Source organism: Neodiprion lecontei, chromosome 1 (genome assembly GCF_021901455.1).
Source record: "Neodiprion lecontei isolate iyNeoLeco1 chromosome 1, iyNeoLeco1.1, whole genome shotgun sequence".
NCBI lineage: Eukaryota > Metazoa > Arthropoda > Insecta > Hymenoptera > Diprionidae > Neodiprion > Neodiprion lecontei.
Genome location: NC_060260.1, coordinates 3,067,849 through 3,088,467, shown reverse-complemented (window position 1 = coordinate 3,088,467; position 20,619 = coordinate 3,067,849). Strand labels below are relative to the sequence as shown.

The window sequence follows — 20,619 nt, the reverse complement described above, 5'->3', positions numbered from 1 at the left end:
CATTTTCGTTTATTTTGCAACCTTGATGCGATATTGATTGTGAAGTGCTTGATTGAACGATTGACAATGGTTTGAACGTGATAAACTTTGTGTTTAGAAAATCTGGAAAAATCGGAAAATCTTTCCAAGTGAGACTTGGTTGTCGTCCATAGTGGTATCGAAACTGCAGAAGTACGTAGCATGTCTGAGACTTCCTTGAGCCTCCGGAAAGCTGCATCTCGCATTCAGGAGCTGTAGCGCACCACATGGAGTTTTAAATTTTGCATTTTCGACTCGGGAGGATCAGTTTGAGCTCCTGGAGAACGTTAAGCCTGAATTATGGTACCGCAAGAGAAACACCATATCATACTCATAGGTATACACACGCGCGCACACACGTATCCGCTGCACGCACGCACGATGCGAGAAGAAACAAGCAGGGGGGAGGACCACGAATGTTGGATAGAATCTAGTGACGGGGCAGAAGGGAAGAAAAGGAGGATATTTTCGGCTGAAAACTCTCGTGAAACTTTCGTCAAGAAGTATATGGAAGCGTGTAAGTGGTTGCAAGCACATGCGAGTGAGACGCGTAGAACGGCATCGTCAGGTGAGGATTACCCTCGGTATGCGTGCGCTCCCTATATACGCCTTAGGAATTTATTATCGCATATTATATATATATAATACATATACGCATACCCGCCTTTCGATCCCCCGCGTGCATCAAGATTCGCCTCGCGGTGCACCGATAAGTCAAAAGATTCAAGCCTAAATCGTATTCAAGTATTTATATCGCGCAATGGGGAGAATAATCGGGTCCAGTCCCGTGACTGATGTCCCCCTCGGGAGCTGTACCGAAAAATAAAAGGCGCGTCGGGGGGGGGGGGGGGGGGGGGGGGGAGGGGGGGGGGGTGGCAAAAATCTTTTGCTTCAGGCCTCCTCGCGCACCTTGTACCGAAGCGTTGCACTGGTAGCTATAGCAACGCGCCAACCCGAACGTAAGAGGCCATTGCACTTGCTGCTCGCCGAATCTGCACTCTTGCTAAACCAGCCCCCGCCGATCCCCCGGCGCGAATACCCGCCGTTGCCTTGCCGCGGTTTCGTGCGCCGGTCGTTGGTCGCTCTTGAATCGCCCGCGGCTCTCTTCCTTTCATTTCGTTTCGTTTCATTTTCATTTTCGTGCAGTTTTTGCTGCCGTTAAAGTCTCGCGGAGGGAGAGGGGGGTTGCTGCCGGTGGTGGCAATGGGCGGCTCGGGGGGCGGGGTGGGGTGAGTGGGGGCATAATCCCTCGCTCGCGGAGATGAGACCGCATTTTTCTACCTCGGTTCTCGATCGGCTAGCGAGCCCTTACTCAGCGGGGATCAAAGCTCCCAAGGATCAATTCGTGATATATGTATTATACGTCGATCACAACTACAACTAGGCCCTGAGATTTTTATATTTCGACTTAACCGCTCACCGAACCAGATCGTACGGCTCAAAGCTCGCCCTTTCTATCTCTTGCTTCGGGGCCATTTTATAACACCGCGCTTGGATTTAGGTACTGTCAATAACATGCACGTTGAAACTAATCCTGCGTTATATTATCATTCGATGAGCTGTTAGAATTACATATCTAATAGAATTTTCGAAGCCATACTTGAAGGTTTTACAGTTGAAATATTATTGAGGATAAAATGTAAGAGGTTATTTATACCTATGTTTTCTGCGATTAGTCCAGTTGATTATTTTTCGGTGAATATACTTATACGTACTCTTTCAGTTGCGAAAGGAATATTATTGAATATTCTGTGTAAAGATACACTTATCTGTGAAAATAATTGCTTGACGTACGTATTCGTAGAAATTTAAAAACTTGTAGCATGAAGGAAATACAGATAAGCGTTTATCACAAGGTTTCCGTCGCGGGATGGGAAATCACTGTTCGCTGTGCAAGCCTATCTCTTTCGATACTCGTATAAATGACGCTTTTATTCAAACTTGGAACTTGTGAATGTTGTTTTTTAAAACGTACATTTTTCTTTTTTTTTATTTTTGCTTATTTCCACAAGACGCCCATGCGACGAAGACGGTAATTGATTACATCACTAGTAAATTCACGCGCATTCCAAGCATGGAGGGAATGACGCAACGGTTTCGAATTGTCTTCACGACTCGCTACACTGTTGAGCCACATGTTAAGATTACATTGATCGACCCTGAGCCATTGGAGTTGTTGGCTATGTTACTATAATTGCTGGTATTATCTAACCAACGAAATACTGCCCTGTTATTAATTCGTTGTTTATTTTTCAACGCTGTTTGCCTATTCCAAGTGTCTTTATACCGCCGGGTGGCACTTTTGCTATTCAACAAACGCGTTGTGCGCCAAGTTCGTAATTACTTCTTGACCATGTTAAATTGAACTTATTGGAAGTTTTTCAGGTGCGACAGAATTTCGCTAGTCTTTTATCCGCCATTGCTTGTACACGCTTCAGGCAACAGTTCTTTTCTATCATATTTATCGCGTGCAAGGCTGTGTATTTTTTCCAAAACACATCTTACTGATGCGATTGAATTTATCAAATGAAATAATTCATTCTCCTGTCTAGTAAATAAAATTTATATTCTGTTCAGTTGATATTTTAGAATCGGAGAAAAACCAATATTTTTCACTAGTTAGAATAAAAAAGAAATACAAAACATAAAAAATTAAAATAAAATATAAAAAAAAAAACAAAAAAAAAAAAATTAAAAAACGAAGCAAAGTATAAATGTTTATATTGATCCTGAACGTATATAAGCCGAACGAATAACTTTGGCAGTGGGGACGGGAATAAGGATGTAGGGTGAGTGCGGGCGGCCATCTAGCGGATAGCTTTCGCATCGCTTGGCCGTGTTCGCGTTGCAGAGAACTGCAGCTTTCGCAGTCGATATTTTGCGAAAACGCGTTTCGTTGATAAATTTCCACTCGCGTACTTATCCCCCAGCTTTCGATGCATACCGTGTGACCTGGACTCGCCCGAGACCCAACGGCCTATTGCATCTGACCAAAAAGCTCCGCAGCCGCGATCGGACGACGGAGAAACGCGGACGCTGGTAATTGGGCGGCGAATATGTTCGCCTGGATAAAATATGCGATACCTGAGAGCCAAACGGGAAGAAACGAATAAGATCACAGAAAATGACGATTGAAAATTGAGAAAAAAGAAAAAGAAAAAGAAAAAAGATACGCAGCGCGAGATTCCGGCGATATAATTAACGAATATGCGAATCTGCATGCGGATGAGTTGCGGCTCGCCGTCGCTCGCGGTGCCGTAACTGACGCCAAACCACAGGCTTGGCTTCTTCGCCAGCACTAGCGAAGACAGCTCTCGGTTCTGTGCCAAGTAATTGGTGGCCAATTTATTTAAACGTAAGTTGCAAAACTTGTTAGACCTCAGGACTGCCTACCTTACCGAGCGGTGGAGCATGTGGGGAATATGGCGCTCCAAAAGGACTAATCCATGGTGGATGCGAGCGCGTTGAGAAAAAGAGAGAGAAAAATCTCTGTCGCACGTATTCTTTGATTTTACGAAAGAATAATAACAATATTGAAACGATTGTTCATGGATTTTTATGGCCCAGGGTTGAGCCTGCAAACGTCGTTCTCAAATAAGTTTGAGAAACCGAATTACATATGAACTCTAATCATATTGTCAGACTTTTATGTTCGCATTTGCGAGATAAACGTTCCGTCGATTGAAGTGCTTGAATAATTTTCACTGTAAAATTCGGCTGGCGTATCGCGAGGTTATATGTAATATCTTTTTCCAAAATATCAAGCTTTCGAGATTGAGATTCATTGCTGTTCGGTAAATTTTTTATACTGCAGGTTCGTCGGATAGAAATAAAGGGAGAAAAATTTGAAGCGGTGTTATTATTACGTAAAAATATACGCAGAATATATGCGAAATAATAATAATAATAATAATAAAGTTGAGTCGGGTGAAAAGCGTTAAAAATTGCAAACTTGCGAGCAAGCGCTGCTCCATCGGTCTCCATATAACTTATTATGCATTCCGGGCGGCTCCGCGTGCGTGGAAAATAAAACTAGAACGAAAGTTGGTTTATTACACGTGGAGCCAGCACGAGTCTTCCCTGAGGTAGCCAGCCATTTGCGTAACTTATTTCATCAAGAACCAATTATCATCGTATTTAACGTTTTATACGAGACTGCGAATTAATAATCGAGTGGAAATGAAAGAACGGTGAAAATGCATTCTAAATATACATTCAACTTGGTAGAAAAACGATCGAACTGTCACGGACTGCTATTACAGATACACAGGTAACACGCGAAGTAGCGCGAAAAGTGCAAGCACGTTTTGCAGAAGCGGATATGGATACAATGTGCGGGGGTTTCGCACGAAGCGCGTCTTGGCGTATAGGAATATACTTCTGTAGAACAATAAGTAACTCGAGGCGGGAATATAAGCAGATAATAATGGTTGGTTACCACCGAGGAGGGTATAAGTGAGTGAGTGGCAACGTACATGTAAACAAACAAGTATCAATGCATCTAAATTGAAACATAAAACGAAATGAATGGCCCATAAATGCCCATAAATGCCTAGAGTTAATGGTAGGGTGCGGGTAAGCTATTGCTTTACGATTGATATTTATGTCTGCAGGCTGCACACACCGGGGGAACGAAGGTACCTACCTATGACGCTACGTGTAAGTATCCTACCTACGCGGATACGCAACTGCACTCTTCGATTCAACTTTGATGAGAGTGCGAGATGCGAAATCTCCCGTCTATCCCTTTCTTTGGACGGGATCGAATGCCTCTTGACAATGCAAGACAGGAACGCTGTCGTAAATCGGATCGCGATTCGTGTCGTGATTATTTCGAAATCAAGCCCTTTTGTCATGGTGCGTCTATTCTAGCAGCTGACATCGTTATTCTCAGTTCTTACCTTCTCATCGTCCCCACCAAGGGTCTTCGGTCTCGATCCTCCAACGTTTGCATGAAGTTTTTGGAGTCATTTCTGGCAACCGGATTCTGAAACAAAAAAAGAATATCCGAGGTGAGTGAAGTTTACGTTACATACTACAAACTTCTGCAAAATGAGGGACTGATGGGGTTCAGGTTGAAAGTCACAGCAGTAATACTGTGGGTTACTACATTGACGGTTCAAATTTCCTCCGAGAAAAAATCTAGTTTTTGAAAAAACATAATTGTAGTAACAGCAGCAACGAGAACGCGCCAGTCCCCAAAACACTAAATACAGCAGTAATTTTTTGCACTGATCTGAGCCTTTTAAAAGCCAGTATTGATTCCCTTCCATGTTTGACTCTGAGCAGCAGAATGGCTGCAGGCGAGTGTGTCGACTCTAGGAAGTTGCTGCACAATGAGAAGCTGTGTGCGATGTCGAACAACGGGCGGCTTTGTGCAACGAGCGAAGCTTTACGTGGTCAAAGTCTCTCTGTATTTCACATGAGATATTCGACGATGAAGTCCGCACAACGAGTTTGCGGATCTAATACGTCCACATGCAGTACGTTTAATATTTTTTTAGCACATTTCAATCCGCTGAGCAAGGATGTGCAAATCAAGACTCACCGAATAAGACGAACAGTTATCGACACTATGCGGCGAGATCTCAAAGTCCTGAATATATTTATTCCTGATCGGGAAATTGATTCGAATAATGAACTCGACTGTCTCTAGGAAATCATGAAATCGGTCCAACTCGATGGAAGAACTGGGAAGCATGTGGATTGGAAGGACTTGCGAAGGAGGCTGCGGAACGGAGTCACGTGCAGATGGATAAAGCGGCGATAGTGTATGAAGAACGACGCTGAATAATAACCGCACGAAGTCATACCGCAAGTAAATTTTTGTGTTTATCCATTTCTATAAATATTGTACGGCATGGGTACAAGCTGCTGCAGCTAGTACCTTTTCGATATAAGGGTACGTAGGTATTCGACATCCATTTGCAATTCAAAGACTCGGATGTAATCCGCGAACGTAAGTAATTGCATCTTGGTTCTCCCTCTGCCCCTCCCCCCTCTTCTGGATATCGAAGAGCACAGAGAATAAGGAAATCATTGTCCCTGCACGCGCTCAGCGAAGTGCACGATTCGCTGCTCCCACAGCTGCACGCCTCGAGTGCTCTCCTCTCCCGTCTCTCTCACTCTCTTTCGGAATAAATAGACACGCACGAATGCGGCGATAAGGCATAGCGCACAGGACTCATATGTGGAATAAACAAGAAACAGAAGAGTGAAGAGAGACCTCCCTGCCTTTAGTCGGATCAACGGACGAGCTGCCGGGCTTGGAACCGGAGGACCTTGACGCGGAGGGAAAGAGGAATGTCTTTATTAGAGCGCGGTGAGTCGAATTCGGTCCAACACAATGGCTTTCCATCATGGATCCTCGACCTTCCACCATCGTCGTTTGGCCGAAGGACTGCAGTGGCGGGAATGGGAAAGGGAGTAAGAGAGTGAGGGGGAATTAGACCGAGAGGGAGACGCACCGCCGTCGGCAGGTACGGGGAAGAAAGAGGGGAGGATACCTTCTTCTGGGTATAACCTTGCAGCGATGGAACCCCGTCTAAACTCCGCCCGTTTCTCCCGCAGTCTCTTACGTACCCGCTTCATCTAGAATGCAGTTTTTGTCCCGGGTATTTTCCCACAAAAAAATATAAGAGCTCGATGCGCGATGCTGCCAGCAAGATCCCTTTCATTCCAGTGACTGAAGGCACCCTGTTGCAGGTACCGAGGTCGGGACCCATCGTCCGGAAATGAAATGGATACCACCGTAAGTCTTGAACCCAAAAACGCCATTTGTCTTTCCTCGCGCAGCACGATCGTAGCGCTGGAGTCACCAATGGTGCGATTATAAGCAGTCCAAGCTTTCCGACGGCAGCTCTGAATCGGGAGAATTCTCGAATTTGGTTGTGACTATTCCCGAAATTCGCTATTACCGCGACGTTCAATCATTCAAGGTAACGCTTGGGATACCTTTTGGCCCTAACGTTATAATGTTACCAAAGTTGGTCGTTTTACTCAGAGACGAGTGGTAGCTCAACTATAGAGCTGGATTGTGTTGCATATGATATTGCGATCCGTGAGAACCGAAGCTTGACACGCTGGCTATGATCACACCTCAGCTTATAGCTGGAACGTGTTACAGCTCGTAAAAGTCCGAGTATAACGAAATTTGATTAGGTGTGAAGTTGCTTCGTACTATACCACGCTCTTAAACCTGGTACAGAAGTCTCCCCGGCTCGACCGTGAAGTTATGGGATTTCCAATGGCCCATGTAAGTAATCATCGGTCTAATCGTCACTCGACTATGATACGCGTCGTGATCTGCTTACGGTTCAGTTAATTCTATCAACAATATTCGGTTCATAGAAATTTTCCTGTTTTTCGAACGGTGGGGGAATCCGAGGTCTTGAGAACCAGCCGCGGATCACGTGAAATTGCGCGATTAATAATAGATCGGCTACATTCTCCACAGAGTGGAACATCTCCCTAACGGTCAACGGCAAATTGGCCAACCACACTGACAATGAAATTGCTCTGATGGCCGAGTAAGCGGTCGGCAATTACGTTATTCCGTGTCCCTATTATTAGGCAAGCGGCTATCATCAGCTGCGAAATCCTCGTTGTCACCCAGAGCTGCAGTTTGCTCGCGCGTAATTTCCGCATAAATTAACCACGCGACACCCTAGGAGACAATTTTTCATCACGAGAAGTTACACGCGGTGTGAGAAGGAGCGAGATTGAAGTTCGAAAAGAAGGATACTCGCAGCGTCGCGTCTACGAGTGTTTTTCGAGTGCCGTGCCTGCGGTATCGGCGATCAGCAATAGTCGATTATTCAAATACGCGATGATACCGGGAGAATGAGAAGCAGCGAACTCGGCGCGGCATTATCGGCGAGTCGCGTACACACGACTCTCCTTATAATGCAGTCGTAAGTCTGGTTTTCCTGACGTACGCTCGCATCTCTGGCGCACAATCTGACACGCACGTGGCTCTCGAATGAGCTTCAACTATGTACGCGAGCTTTAGGTGGTTATACATTATACATAGGTGTCCGTACCTGCATGTACACACGAGAGTGTGTCGGCTACCTCCGATTGTTTTATTCAATCCCAAGATGCGTGTTATACCTACAGCTTCCGAACCGACTCCCGGACGACGGGAGAAAGATGATTCCTTCGATACGATCCCAGCCCCCTCTTTTATTATTCCGTTTATTATTCCAGCCGTATTCTTTCTCCCTCCCCCCTTTCGCCCCTGTTTGTTTACAGACGTCATCAACCGGTCTGCCATTCATCCAATCTAAAAATTACCACCGGCGCTAGGTCCACTTGCCAAGAGCAGACGGGCTTAAGGAACTCGAATTTAGCAACGCTTTGGCTTTTCTCACACCCAGGCGTCGAATTTTCCAGGCTATTTACAGCCCGGGAGGAGAATTTTCATTGTCGAGATTTCGGAGATATTTTTCTTCTCCGGTCCGAGACCGAATTAGCCGTATTTTATGGGGGGGGCGTAGGGGGCAGACACGAAGTTCGCGTCGGGTAGAAAATTATCACTCGGTAATCGGTAGATTTAGTAACTCTCGGGGACTGTTTCTGGATGAAGCACGAGGAAAACACGCGGCTCGAAGATAAAACTCGACAGGTACAACGGCGATAAAGAAATCCACACGTACTTTGACGCGAGTCGGATAAGTGATCGAAGCTGAAAGCTCGTTTTATCCTCGTTCCGTCGTGGAACTGGGTCTGCAGACGGAAAATGCGCCCCGGGAATGCGGAGGCTCGGTGCCGTCGGAGAGGATGGCGGCAGCCACTCACTCACAAAGGGGTCCATCTGGTTCTGGTCTAGGTAAAATTATCTAGCCGCCCACAGCCCATCGCTTGCATCCCACCCCCCGCATAACAAACCCTCCTCGTAAATCACGCGAGTGTTGAGGCGGTTTAATCACTTTTAACACTCCAATTACAATTTTATCGCGCGGTACGAGCTCACTTATAATCGTGACATGATACATGACGCAGTTTCTGAACGCGTAGCTGATGTTAATAAATGATTTCTAGACTCTCCGATGCTATTTCAACGTCCACCTTGTACAGTCGAGTAATATTGCATTTTTCTTATCCATACATATCTCCAGACACTTGTACTAAAACTGATAACTCTTTTTGCGCGAACATACGTCCATAAAAACTGAACTGTGGTTGTCCTTCGTGTACATAAGAACATAGCAAAGGCCTTCCGCCGACTAGAAATGGGTCAGCCTTGATTCCTTTACGGACTCGAAGTTACGCCGCCAGGTTGTAAATAAAAAAAAAAAAAAGGATACAGAAGAAGAAAACCTGCAGCGCATTCCGTTCGAAATCGTGTATACCGTACATAATTGTATTACAGAGATTTTCACCGGCGAACGCGATATCGGAGTAAATACTTTTTTCAATAGGTATATATAATATTTTTCCATATAAATCCGGCGAGTATTTGATTCGAAGTTCAAGTAGATTCTTGAATCTCAGACAAAGGTCGTAGATTTTACGATCTCCGTAGTTTTTTCTTTTTTTTTTTTTTCTTTCTTTCGAACATTCCATCGTGGAGTGGTTGAACCACATACTTCGCCCGCATCTACGACTAGAAAAGTTCTCTGCAGCTAGTTTTTTTATGATATACAATCCAGACGCAACGCCTCCGGACTAATTGTTTTATGGGCAGCCAGAGTTTTTTGGGGTGGGATATATTGCAGTTTTTCACGAATATTATCTACTGCAGCTGTATTATTTCGAAGAGCGGAGCTCGTTCAACGCGGCTCACTTCGGGCTGATCGTCTCGTACCACCTTTCGCAGACGAAAACCGACGTAACGACGTTGTTGTTGGATTTGTTTATGCTAGGAGAGGTCAGCGTCGTCGAACCCGATATCGCCTTCGACCATGCAGCATTCTGCATATCGCGCAAACTTGGAGTCGATGACGGGACGTCCGTGGGACGAAGCTGGGTTGCAGGGACAACGCGCTCCGTGCTCCGTGGAAGAGAAGGCCTATCTTAACGACATTCCCTGAAGGACTAGCGGTGTGTCGTTACCTCGTCGCGTCTATCGAACCAACGCTGCACATCGTGCACGATATCGTCACCGAGTTGACTCGATGGAAGTGTCATCGATCCCTCACCATGAATGGAAAGGTAAACTCGAGGCGCGCTTACCGCGCCATTTCGGCATCTAACGGCTGCTTTAAATTAGAAATCGAAAAAAATCGGTCCGATTCGTTTCGAGACACGACACGCGGGCCTCACCGCAGGTGTAACAACTTTCAAATTCTGAGCTGCGAAACTGGCGACTCTCTCCTTAAATTGTTGCTATCTTATCTCCCCGGTTATACTTAGCGCGGTGATTTACACCAGTGACCATGGAACGCTTCGGTGTCTCTTGTCTCGGGTCACTAGCCGACTGGCATCGCTTACTCACTGTGCCGGTACTGCTCCGTGAATTCGCAGAGAATGCTTTCAGCGACAGTGGTGAAGAGAATGAAAAAATAATATACATATATATAAATAAAGATGAAAACAGATTCAACTCGCAGCGCGAACGCTGCTGTCGTTAACAACGAGAAAATTTGTACACAGTGTACGTATGTTCTTCAGTCCTTCTGAATTGCTTAGACTCAACGTTATCTATATTTTCCAACAGTTTACCCAACGCGCTAGACTAGCAAGCAGGTACAAACGGCAAAGCATTCTCGGAGTGACGGCGTGCCGAGCAACAACGAGGAGTGGACAAAGCACTCCCTGTGGTGAGAATTAGGAGGGCTCTTGGTACGCCTAAACATAATTTGCCTAATACGGTATGCAAATCGGTGCTATTAGCACTCCTCTTATTGCGGCAAGACGAGCTGTCATAACAACGGTCAATCGGTCTGGATAGCCGGTACGTGCGCAGTTTTCACTGAAATTTAAACGGTCTCGTCGAAACGAGGTTCGAGAGGCGGACGCCGTTCCTCGTGGGTCAAACGGCTCTGATTTGATGCCCATCATTTGTTCCAGCGGTTAAAATTACGGCCCTTACATTGATCTACCCCTCTCTGTCGAAGATAATCCTCCGATATCCCGGCTCCTTGGGGGTAATTACTCTACACCGGGGGGTGTACACAAGTACGTGCTTGGAATGGGGGCCATTACTTTTCGCCGGTTTACCGGACGGCGGCAGCTTCGGCGGAAGGTAGCTCGGCAAGGGTAATTATAAACGGTCTGAATCACGCGATCGCCGCAGTATTGCGATTGAGCTTTAGTCGTATCCGCAGGCGAAGCGAGCGCGAGTCGCTCGAAGAATAGTCGAACGCACTTACACCCTGCAGAGGGAGGAGTTGTCAGGTGCATAAATACGGGTGCTTATTTATAACCGTGACGTGCCCTGTCGGCGCCAAGTCGGAACACCATCGCGTGGGCAAGCAATTTCCAATACGCCGCATGCGGGGGGAAAGTTTGCGAATTTTGCGGTCTGAGATATCGCGGCCATTCGCTTCTCTCGTAGCGTGTTTTCGGAATCTCAATTTACGCGAGGCGCAGCTGCGATCCCTGCAGCCCTCATGGACCGCGGAATCGCACCGAACAGTCCCAGAAAAGCACCGGTTGAACGTTTCTCGGAATTCGTTGACAGTCCTGACGGACTTCGGCTCGGGGACGGAGAAACTGTAGAGGGCAGCTCTCGTCTTCGGACGGCGATCGCTGATAGCGACGATCTGACGAGCCTCGACTACGGGGCCTAGAGCGTTGTAGGCAGGTATGCAAACGAAACCCACGCACGTACCTAGCTGCGTTCTTTGGTGAGGTACATCGTCCGACGTACACGGCAAAGAGGCACGTCTCGCCCGCTAGGCCGTGCAGGCACGGTTCACCCGCGGACATAAACACACCGCGGCGAGAGTTCGTTGGCGGTTTAAGTTAGTGCAGTACACGCGGTTGATCGAGGGGGTTCATCGTCCAGGGCCAACTTCTCGTCGTCTTGATGCGGGCTCGCTGATGCAGGTTCCAAAGGGCCGCCGCTGAGGGGCAAAAACACGCTCCACCTTCGGGAGATCTTCTCTCGCCGGCTCTTTTTCTCTTTCCTATCTTCTTTGTCCCTTTATTCCCGCGCGGAGTTTTTTTTTTTATCCCTCGACTCAGCTAATTCCTTTGCCCGGTCTACTTCATCCGGCGCGCCCCCAATTCTGTCCTCAAACATTTCGGCGCATCGATGGAAACGCTGTTTCGCTGATTAATGCCCCCAGATTTGCCATCGCTGGCTGCTTATTTATTTAGAACACATAATACGCGCGGCACGGAACTCCATACTTTCGATGAAGCTATTCAAGCCCCGTTTTTACGACCCTATCTCAGTCGACATAACCCGGATTCAAACGCTCGTCCCTTTGTACGCCTCCGCAGTTTCGAACGGCTATCGCCATCGCCCGACCAACACCAACTTCGCCCTGGACCGTTTCAACGGTTATTGGCTCAGGTAGCGCATTTCACCGACCACGTATGCCGCTGTTACAGGTAATTGTCTGCATTATACTCGCGTATCCACTTTATCCGAATCTGTACAATCTATTTCACGTTCCAACGCCTTCGCGATTCGTTAGTTACTATTATTTTACCTCGCGCAGCCAGAATCAATTCGAAATTCCCTTCGAGCGTGTTTGAATTTTTTCGAACCGAAACGACTGGGATATTTCTGTGAAAAAATCAATATAGTCATATTGATATAAATGAGAAAAACTCGACAATGTTATTTTTAGATAAGGTTTTCAAAATCAGCGGAATTTCACAGAATTAATTGTTTGATTATTTATTTCCAATCGGAAGTAGAACCGAAATTCCAAAGTTCTATTTAATGGATCCGTAAAGTGCATAAACCGAGCCGATTTGTTTTATTTTTTCCCATATCACCCGACGTTTCCTCGTTAATGTAGCTCCACGATAAAGTCGACCATATTTATGGGGTACCCATAGAAAGCGAAAGCAGAATTTCCGAAGCAATCTCTAGAAAAAAAGGAGTATACCCAACTTGTCCGAGTCCCCTTACAGCTTCTCTATCCAGCTGATTCTGAACCGATACTTTTCATTCTTCCTACCCTCCGCATTATTTGAATTCTATAAATTTCTATACATCGATATACGATATATTATCGCTCACAACTCACTGAAAAACGTTTAATAATTGATATGGGAAAAATTGTACGTGGGTGAACGACGAAGCGTAAAACGACGTACTCGGAATAAATTTTAAGCAGTGTACAGTGGAAACGGATTTAAGTGGGTTATTCAAGCCACGCGAGGGAGTTTCTTCCACGGGGTTAGCTTAGGCTTCCTGCTTCCACTCGGTAGGCGCAAACGTAAGCTGTATCCGTGATTGAAACACTCGTTTTGGGGCTGGATACGTGCGCTGGTATCCAACTCGAGTATGTGTTCCCACACGCAATACAAATTCCACGAATGTGGGATATACACCGTCATCGATATTCAGATTTGTGCTTGCCTGTGCCGCTCGCTCGTGTTTCCCCAAGGCACATTGCCGACCTTACCGAATCCTGACTAAATTTCAAACAATTATCCACCCTCCGTACCTTGCATATAACCACATCACATGATTCCCACACAGTTTGAGCAGACAAACGAACATAAAAGTAGTCTCAGAGTTCGATTTCAGATGGAAAACGAACATCCGTCCTGCGCGGTGTCTTTCATGGCGTCTACGAAGGTGATGCTTGGCGATAGGATTCGCTCGTTACTCGCTCTTACGAGCGGCTTGACGGGCATGCAAAAATCGCGAATTAAGGTTGAAAAGAAAATGTGAAATTTCATTAAACACGCGTGTTGAAATACCTTGTGCGTCGTTAGCGTCGTGTGGCATGGAGCGGGTTACCGGGGTAGTTGCTTTCCCGCGGTGCACTGCGCACGGATAATCAAAGATGGCCGTGTTCCTGGGCGTGGCCATGCCTCGAGCACGCTGCCTCGGCGACCCGGGTTTCCGACGTCGCGACGACCGCCGTCGACGGAGGATCCGCATGTCGAACAAGGCACAATCACTGTCGGCGAATATCCACCGGGTTCCCGGCTCTTCTTCAGGGCGAAAATCCACCCCGAGGTTCTGGCCTCTGCGCTCGTCGGCCATCTTGAACGACGCTTTGCCCCACCGTTGCCGCCTGGTCCATCTGTCAGCCTCCGGGCTGGTCTGCCCCACTGGTTCGACGGGCCGCCGAGCCGCGATGCCGGAGCGCCTCGAAAACTCGAGGATTTGTTTGAGCGTTGACAAACGCACGGCCGCGGCGGTGGTTCTTTTTTCGAGAAAAAAAAAAAAAAATAAATAAAAAAATAAATAAATAAAAATAGAGGAGGAACGAAAAAAATAAAAAAAATGAGGATGAATAAGGGAATAAAAATAAAACACGCACGCGGACACGTTACTACGGTAACACCGCTCAAATATAGTTACGCAGAAGTTAAAAATATCGGTAAGTCAAAATAGAATACTATATAGCCTAGCTAGCTGTGTGTTTGCTTTCCGTGGGCGCAATCGGGTTTGAGTTGAGTGAGCATGCGGAATAGTGGGGTTGGCAGCCATCTTGGCGTCTATTCACCTCTCTCTCTCTCTCTCTCTCTCTCCTCTCTATTTCTCTCTCTGTATCCATCTATCTCTCTCTCGCTCTCACGCGGCACGAGATGAGTTTGCTTTATTTTGACACGCATTTTGCCAACGAGCCGGATCGGAGTAATCGTGGATTTTCATTTTCTTTACGTCTTTTCACCAACTTTCAATCTCTCTGCGTCTTGCACGTCATCCATGTTTCGCGAAATATGTGCACTGTATTTACTGATTGGAAGTGAGATTCTTGAAGAAGATTCGAGGGCGAAGTCTGCTGACGTGGATAATCGATATACCGACATATCTCTTGCGAATATTGTAATATCTGGGTCTTGGATATTTTTTAGTTACAGTTTTAATCAGAGGTCAGACTCGTGTGAATCAGACGCAGAAAAATGTATAGTTTTAATAGCCAAATTGGAATACCGTGAATGAGGAATTTTAAGAATTTATATACAGCTCCCTAAACATTCATGCAAAAAAAAATTATACGCTGGATCAGAAAATTTTAGTATTAATCAACAAGAATTTCAGCCTTCGACGCGAGCGTTTTTACTGCATTTATAAAGCTTTTACACTCGGGTGGGCTTCCCAATGTATCAAACCCTATGTTCTTGCTTTCTTCATGTTCACACTGAAATTTGTTAAGTTGGCAAATAATTTTTTTACCCGGCGTATTGTGACGGGGCCAAAAAATCACTCGTTTTATTATGCACGCGAAACAAAAGCATTTTTGTCGTTTGTACGAAAGAGTTTTCTCACTTCTCAAATATTGCCAAATCAACAATTAATTATCGTGGCTATAAAATTTATCGTTCCAAAACGTTTGCAAATAATTCTAAGCTAATGCGACCATAAGTTCGAATGTTGCAGTCAAAAAACAGGAAAATCGTGATACATTTTCTCAGCTGTCGATTCTATGACGTTTTTGCTATAAATTTTCAGATTTTGTCAGACTGTTTAATCGGAAAATGTGACTATATACTAATGGATTCTGAAACAAGAAGCCGGTGAAAATTTTTTTTTAAATCAAGCACTAGTCTCTTTTGAATTTTGCCAGTATTTCGACCGATTTGAAAAACCTTGGACTCGTGTGTTAACCGAAATGATTGAGTTGTGATGATTTTATTAGAAATGGGTGATTTTGTTGATGCTGAGTGGAAGGATTTCTGTGTCGTTACTGAGAACCTATTTTTCCACTCAGCAAAATATTTTGTAAATTCAAGCTACGATATATTATTTGATTGCGGTAGCTAATCAGTGACTTTTACGGGTTGGTAAACTCATCTGCACGTCATTCATCGAATATTCAATAAACTGTACGAATTAATGCATTTGATTTTACCAGAAGTCACTCAATTATATATTTTGATAATATCACATAACAAGAATCATTCTAATAAGCTTAAAAAATTCATATCGAGATTTCGTACCTATAAGCATATTTTATTCGATTAAATTTTCTCGCAATCACAGATCAATCATTCGATAAGTTTTTGTAATTTACCACAAAACACTGTCTCTTTGACAAAATTTGTTCACTAAATGCATAGCTTAGACGAATCGATTTTGTTGAAATATATAGCAAGAAGTTTTCCTCCGATGAAAAAATGTTGTACTCGTGCATAAAATACGTTTGTCCGAACGACATTTTCCTCATTATTCGCACGTTCACGATGCAAACGTGGTAAGAGTAGAACGGTAATACATAAGACGAGAGTTTCCCAATCTAACCGCATCGCTGTATAATTCTACAGGAACGAAAACTCGGCAGCGTGGATGAGCAATAAATTTTCTCCAACAGGAGGCCGTATAGGAACGGGTTGTCTGACCTTTTCGCAACAAATTATCACCGTCAGACAAGTTGGGCATTACAGACACCTATAAGGTTCTCTGATTCATGTGAGAAATAAACAAGTGGAAATAACTTAACAAAATAAGGACCATGCGACGTATAGGACGATATAAATACTACGGGGTAAATTCAATCACTGTGATTGAAAGCGAACCTAATAAGGGTCGAAGCGTCACCTCTCGATATCTCGTTTATTTTGCCGTATAATTCTGTAATCCGTACAACCACCGATCACGGGAGAATCTCTTTTCGACGAGCCGATATCCCGACGACAAAACAAAACTCGTGTCTGTATATAAAGAGACGTCATCGGCACTGCTTACGTTACAGTGTTTCGATAACGACGACGCGCGAAAATAAATTCGGTCAATTTTATTGCGTAAAAAGTTAATTGAAAACCCGACGATACACATGGCTTACATCATCGTATCGTAGAAGCGTGTGATACGAGGTATGGTGTAATTTACTCCGTAGCCGCGCAAGCGCCAGCGTTTTGTGATATGATAAAAAGCTCTAATACGTGAATCGCGTCGCGCCGACCGCGGTCTCGATTCCAGGAGCAACCCGAGGAAACTCTCGTACGGAAGAGGTGGAGAATTAAATCCAAATGAAAATGCGGTTAAAAGCAGGTCAGCCGCCACGCGGCTTACACCGAGCGGAGGTAATCAGAATAAATATGAAACTCGGCTGGAGGCGCGTATGTAGTGCGCGGATCGCGGAGGAGGAAGAGGGCAGCCGGGGAAGGTGCTCGTATTCATCACGAGCACTTCTCCATTAACCCTCGGCGCGCGATGGAGCTCGGCGAGACTTACTGCATATTGATGCCATCCATCCGATCCTCCCGGGCCCCGCATCTTGCACCCCTCGTCCCGTCCGCTCCCTCCTTCGGGCTCGGCTCGATAGCGGCAATATACATCGGAGTTTCGCACTTTAAAAGCGAGTCTCGAGTGCGTATAATAAACCGGGAAAGCAGCAAGTGTCACCGAGATCCAGGCGGTCGGGCCTTACGGCCCAATAAAAGTTGTCTTTGTCTGATAGGCGGCTAAATCGGGCTCCCAACCCCCTAATGCGTCATTACCGTCTGCCTTTACGGTCTACTCGTATCATTTCACTTAGGTATATTGATATGGCAACGGGCTCCCGACCTTGCCCAACGAAAACAACGGCCCCTCTAAATGCCAACCGACAAACGGGGTTCAGGTTGCTCAATACACACGCCCGACGTACGCTGCATCTCCTCACCGTGATTTTAGAGCTTTTTTAGGACCGCCTTACGACGCCGATATTGCCCCAGTGTGCTTGCCGAGTTCCCCTCGTCCCTTGGAATCGCGTCACGAAATCTGGGGTTGCTTTTCCTTATTACCACGCGAGTACACACGATCGTTGGATCGTTGGATCGGTTATCGCAGTATTCCGATACCCTACACCCGGTCCCGTGCGTTAGTCTCGCATTACTTGAGACGATCGTTCGACGATAATTTTACCGGTAATATGCACGATGCGATAACTAATAGAGAATCGAAAGTCAGGTTTATATACGCGACTAGCAACTTGTTACGCTATCACGCTCGACAGCGGAGACGGAATCACTTGAACATCAGAAGTTATTAATAACCTTATTGATTCAACTGGAAGCTCCGTGGCCAATTGAATAGTGGAAGTCTGAAGCAGTCGCTCGACACGCTTGGAACGTTGTTCGTTTGAATTTGACGGTGCTAGTCGAGGTTGCGATAAATTACACCTGAGAAGCATAGTTCACTTCGCTCGAATTGACTCGATGTCTAAACGTGATAAAAATCGTAAATTAAGTGACCGTGTTAGAGGAACACATTTGTCCTTATCTGACCATTAAACTATCTTAATCACTCCAACACTCAACGGATTTACACGTACGTCTTAATAGGCACGTAGTATCTTCAAAGAAATTGGGTGTCTGAAGGGAACTTTTCGATTATCGAAGTTTATCACACTAGTTGATTAGCATTTTTAAGTATCATCGAATGGAATCCCGGGATTTCGGGGCTATTTTCTTGATGAATACAGTCAACTGGAACCAGTTTTATTGAAGAATTGAATCAACTGTTCCATGCCGATCTTCAAAGGTTTGTTTAAAATCATTCGGAAAGCTTCATTGTCTCAACGAATAATATAATAATATAATTTTTCCACGACTTCACTGATCAGTTCTGAAGCCTGTTGAGAAATTTACCTTTCAGCAAACTTGTTTCGTGCACACTCGACTCGGAAATTAATTTCCGTAACAAACTTTTCGATACGCGGAACTATTTGGTAATGCAACTTTCTGACAAACCGTGATAACTTTTTGCTAAGCGGTATAAAAAAATGGTGAGAATTCTTACTTTGGACGACAAGTTCGGACAGTCGATGTCCAGGAAAGACGAGTTGAGCGATGGCGTTGGACGAACGGTCGGTCGAAAACTAAGCGTTAGTCTAACCCCACGTTTCGCGTCATCCCCGCAACCCGAGCATCGTCCTTCGGGTGAAAGACTAGGTACAATATAAAAAAGGGAGAAAAAAAATACGGACTTTGAAACCCATTTGTCGGCTGCGCGAGGTCACGGCCCTCAGGGCACGTCTTCGTCCCGACGGCCGCCGCGCTGGTCGGCCAAGAGGAAGAGGTACCGGCCAGCCAAGTTGCCCTCCTCAACCCTCGTTACCCTCACGAGTCGCGCTGAGCCATAAACACCCCCTGAAGTCACCCCGTTAAATGGTTTTTTTTAAAGCCGAAATTGGGTACCTACCTTTTTTAACAACCCTTGAGGTCACTTCGGTTACTCCCGGGGCCCGTGGCAAAGCCGCACTATTGCAGGAAATGCGTGCTGTGGACATTCTTCTCGTCGCGGTTTTACTGCGAGCCTTGAAATTCTTCGCAGGTCTTTTAACAACCTCCGGCTGTGAGAGAGGTGCCGGACAAGTTTTTATCCTTTTTACACGCCCCGTTCAAAAAATGAGAAATATAAAGGAAAACGAGCAAGGGTAGACCTTGAAGACGTCTCTCTGTCTTTCCGTTTGTCACGCTGCCGTGCCGCAGGTATTTTTTATATTTTTTTCCTCTCATCTTCTACCCCTACGTAATACAACCAGGTACCAACTCTTATCTTTCTCAGTTGCACTGTCGATACGTCTCCGATCGGTAGACTTTGAGTTTTTCGGCTTTACCAAGAACCGAACGAAAGGGACCCAACCCATTATCCGGACGAACGTCAATGACAGTAGTTAGTTCTGCCGCTACAGGGATTTTCAATATCCCCGGTAGGCGCGAGCGATCCCAAAAGTCGAGAGACTCTGGAGTTAATATCGCGATATTTACGAGCCGCCAAGCTTATCCCTGCTAAACCCGTTAGGTGATTATCCGAGCGTCCATACCGGCCACGAAAAGCTACCTGCTGCGTTCCAAGGTAGTAGGAATATGTAATCAGAAGTAAAGTTATTTCAGCAGCGGCGGGGAGGCCCGGGACGAGGTGAAATTTATCGCAACGAAATTCTAATCAGCTATTTTTCAAATTTACAATATACCAGAACAGCGTTACACATCCGCGATAAGTTCTCCTCGACCAGGTGACGTTTGACAGTTTGCCTACTCGAAGAGGGCAAAAAGCGACGTGCGGAATTCGACTGCGTTTCGGATACATTCCGCACGACCACTTGCCCGTGTACCTCCGATAGATCGGCTCGCCGCGAATCCGCTCTCGACTTAATATTTGCAAGCATCATTAACCAAACGGTGGGGGAGTCCCAACCCGTCCTATCGACGGTGCGCGTAACGCAGGACGTAACTAACCGGCTCGCCATGCCGACCGGCGCGCTGCACTGCGGCCATATCCCGTAGAGTATGGGAAATCTATGAGCTCATATCCGGGGCATGAACTGTGCACCGCGGGCCAAATGGACGCGGCAATAACCGGCGTTAACGCTAATTCGCGAAATTCTGATCGACGATGCTGGAACGTCGAACGAGAGGGACGGGAGGAGGGGATGGAGCGTGAGGTCCAGGGACCGGGAGGGACGCGGGGTGAGCCATGCATTCATGGAGAAACGGAGAGGGCACGACTAGACCAGAGCTAGGGTCGCGGAACCATGCGTAATGGGGTGACGATCGGGGTTGCCGAAGCGGTCTCGGCCCACCCTTCCT

The 20,619-nt window shown here is 46.0% G+C and overlaps 1 long non-coding RNA gene across 1 annotated transcript; it reads right to left on the bottom strand.

Annotated features, from left to right (window-relative positions):
* Positions 1-23: 23 nt before the first annotated feature.
* LOC124292693 lies at positions 24-14,116 on the bottom strand. Its single transcript, XR_006902553.1, has 3 exons — positions 13,852-14,116; positions 4,920-5,005; positions 24-295 (listed from the first exon to the last, which is right to left on the bottom strand). It is a non-coding gene; the product is annotated as an uncharacterized LOC124292693 (long non-coding RNA).
* Positions 14,117-20,619: the final 6,503 nt, after the last annotated feature.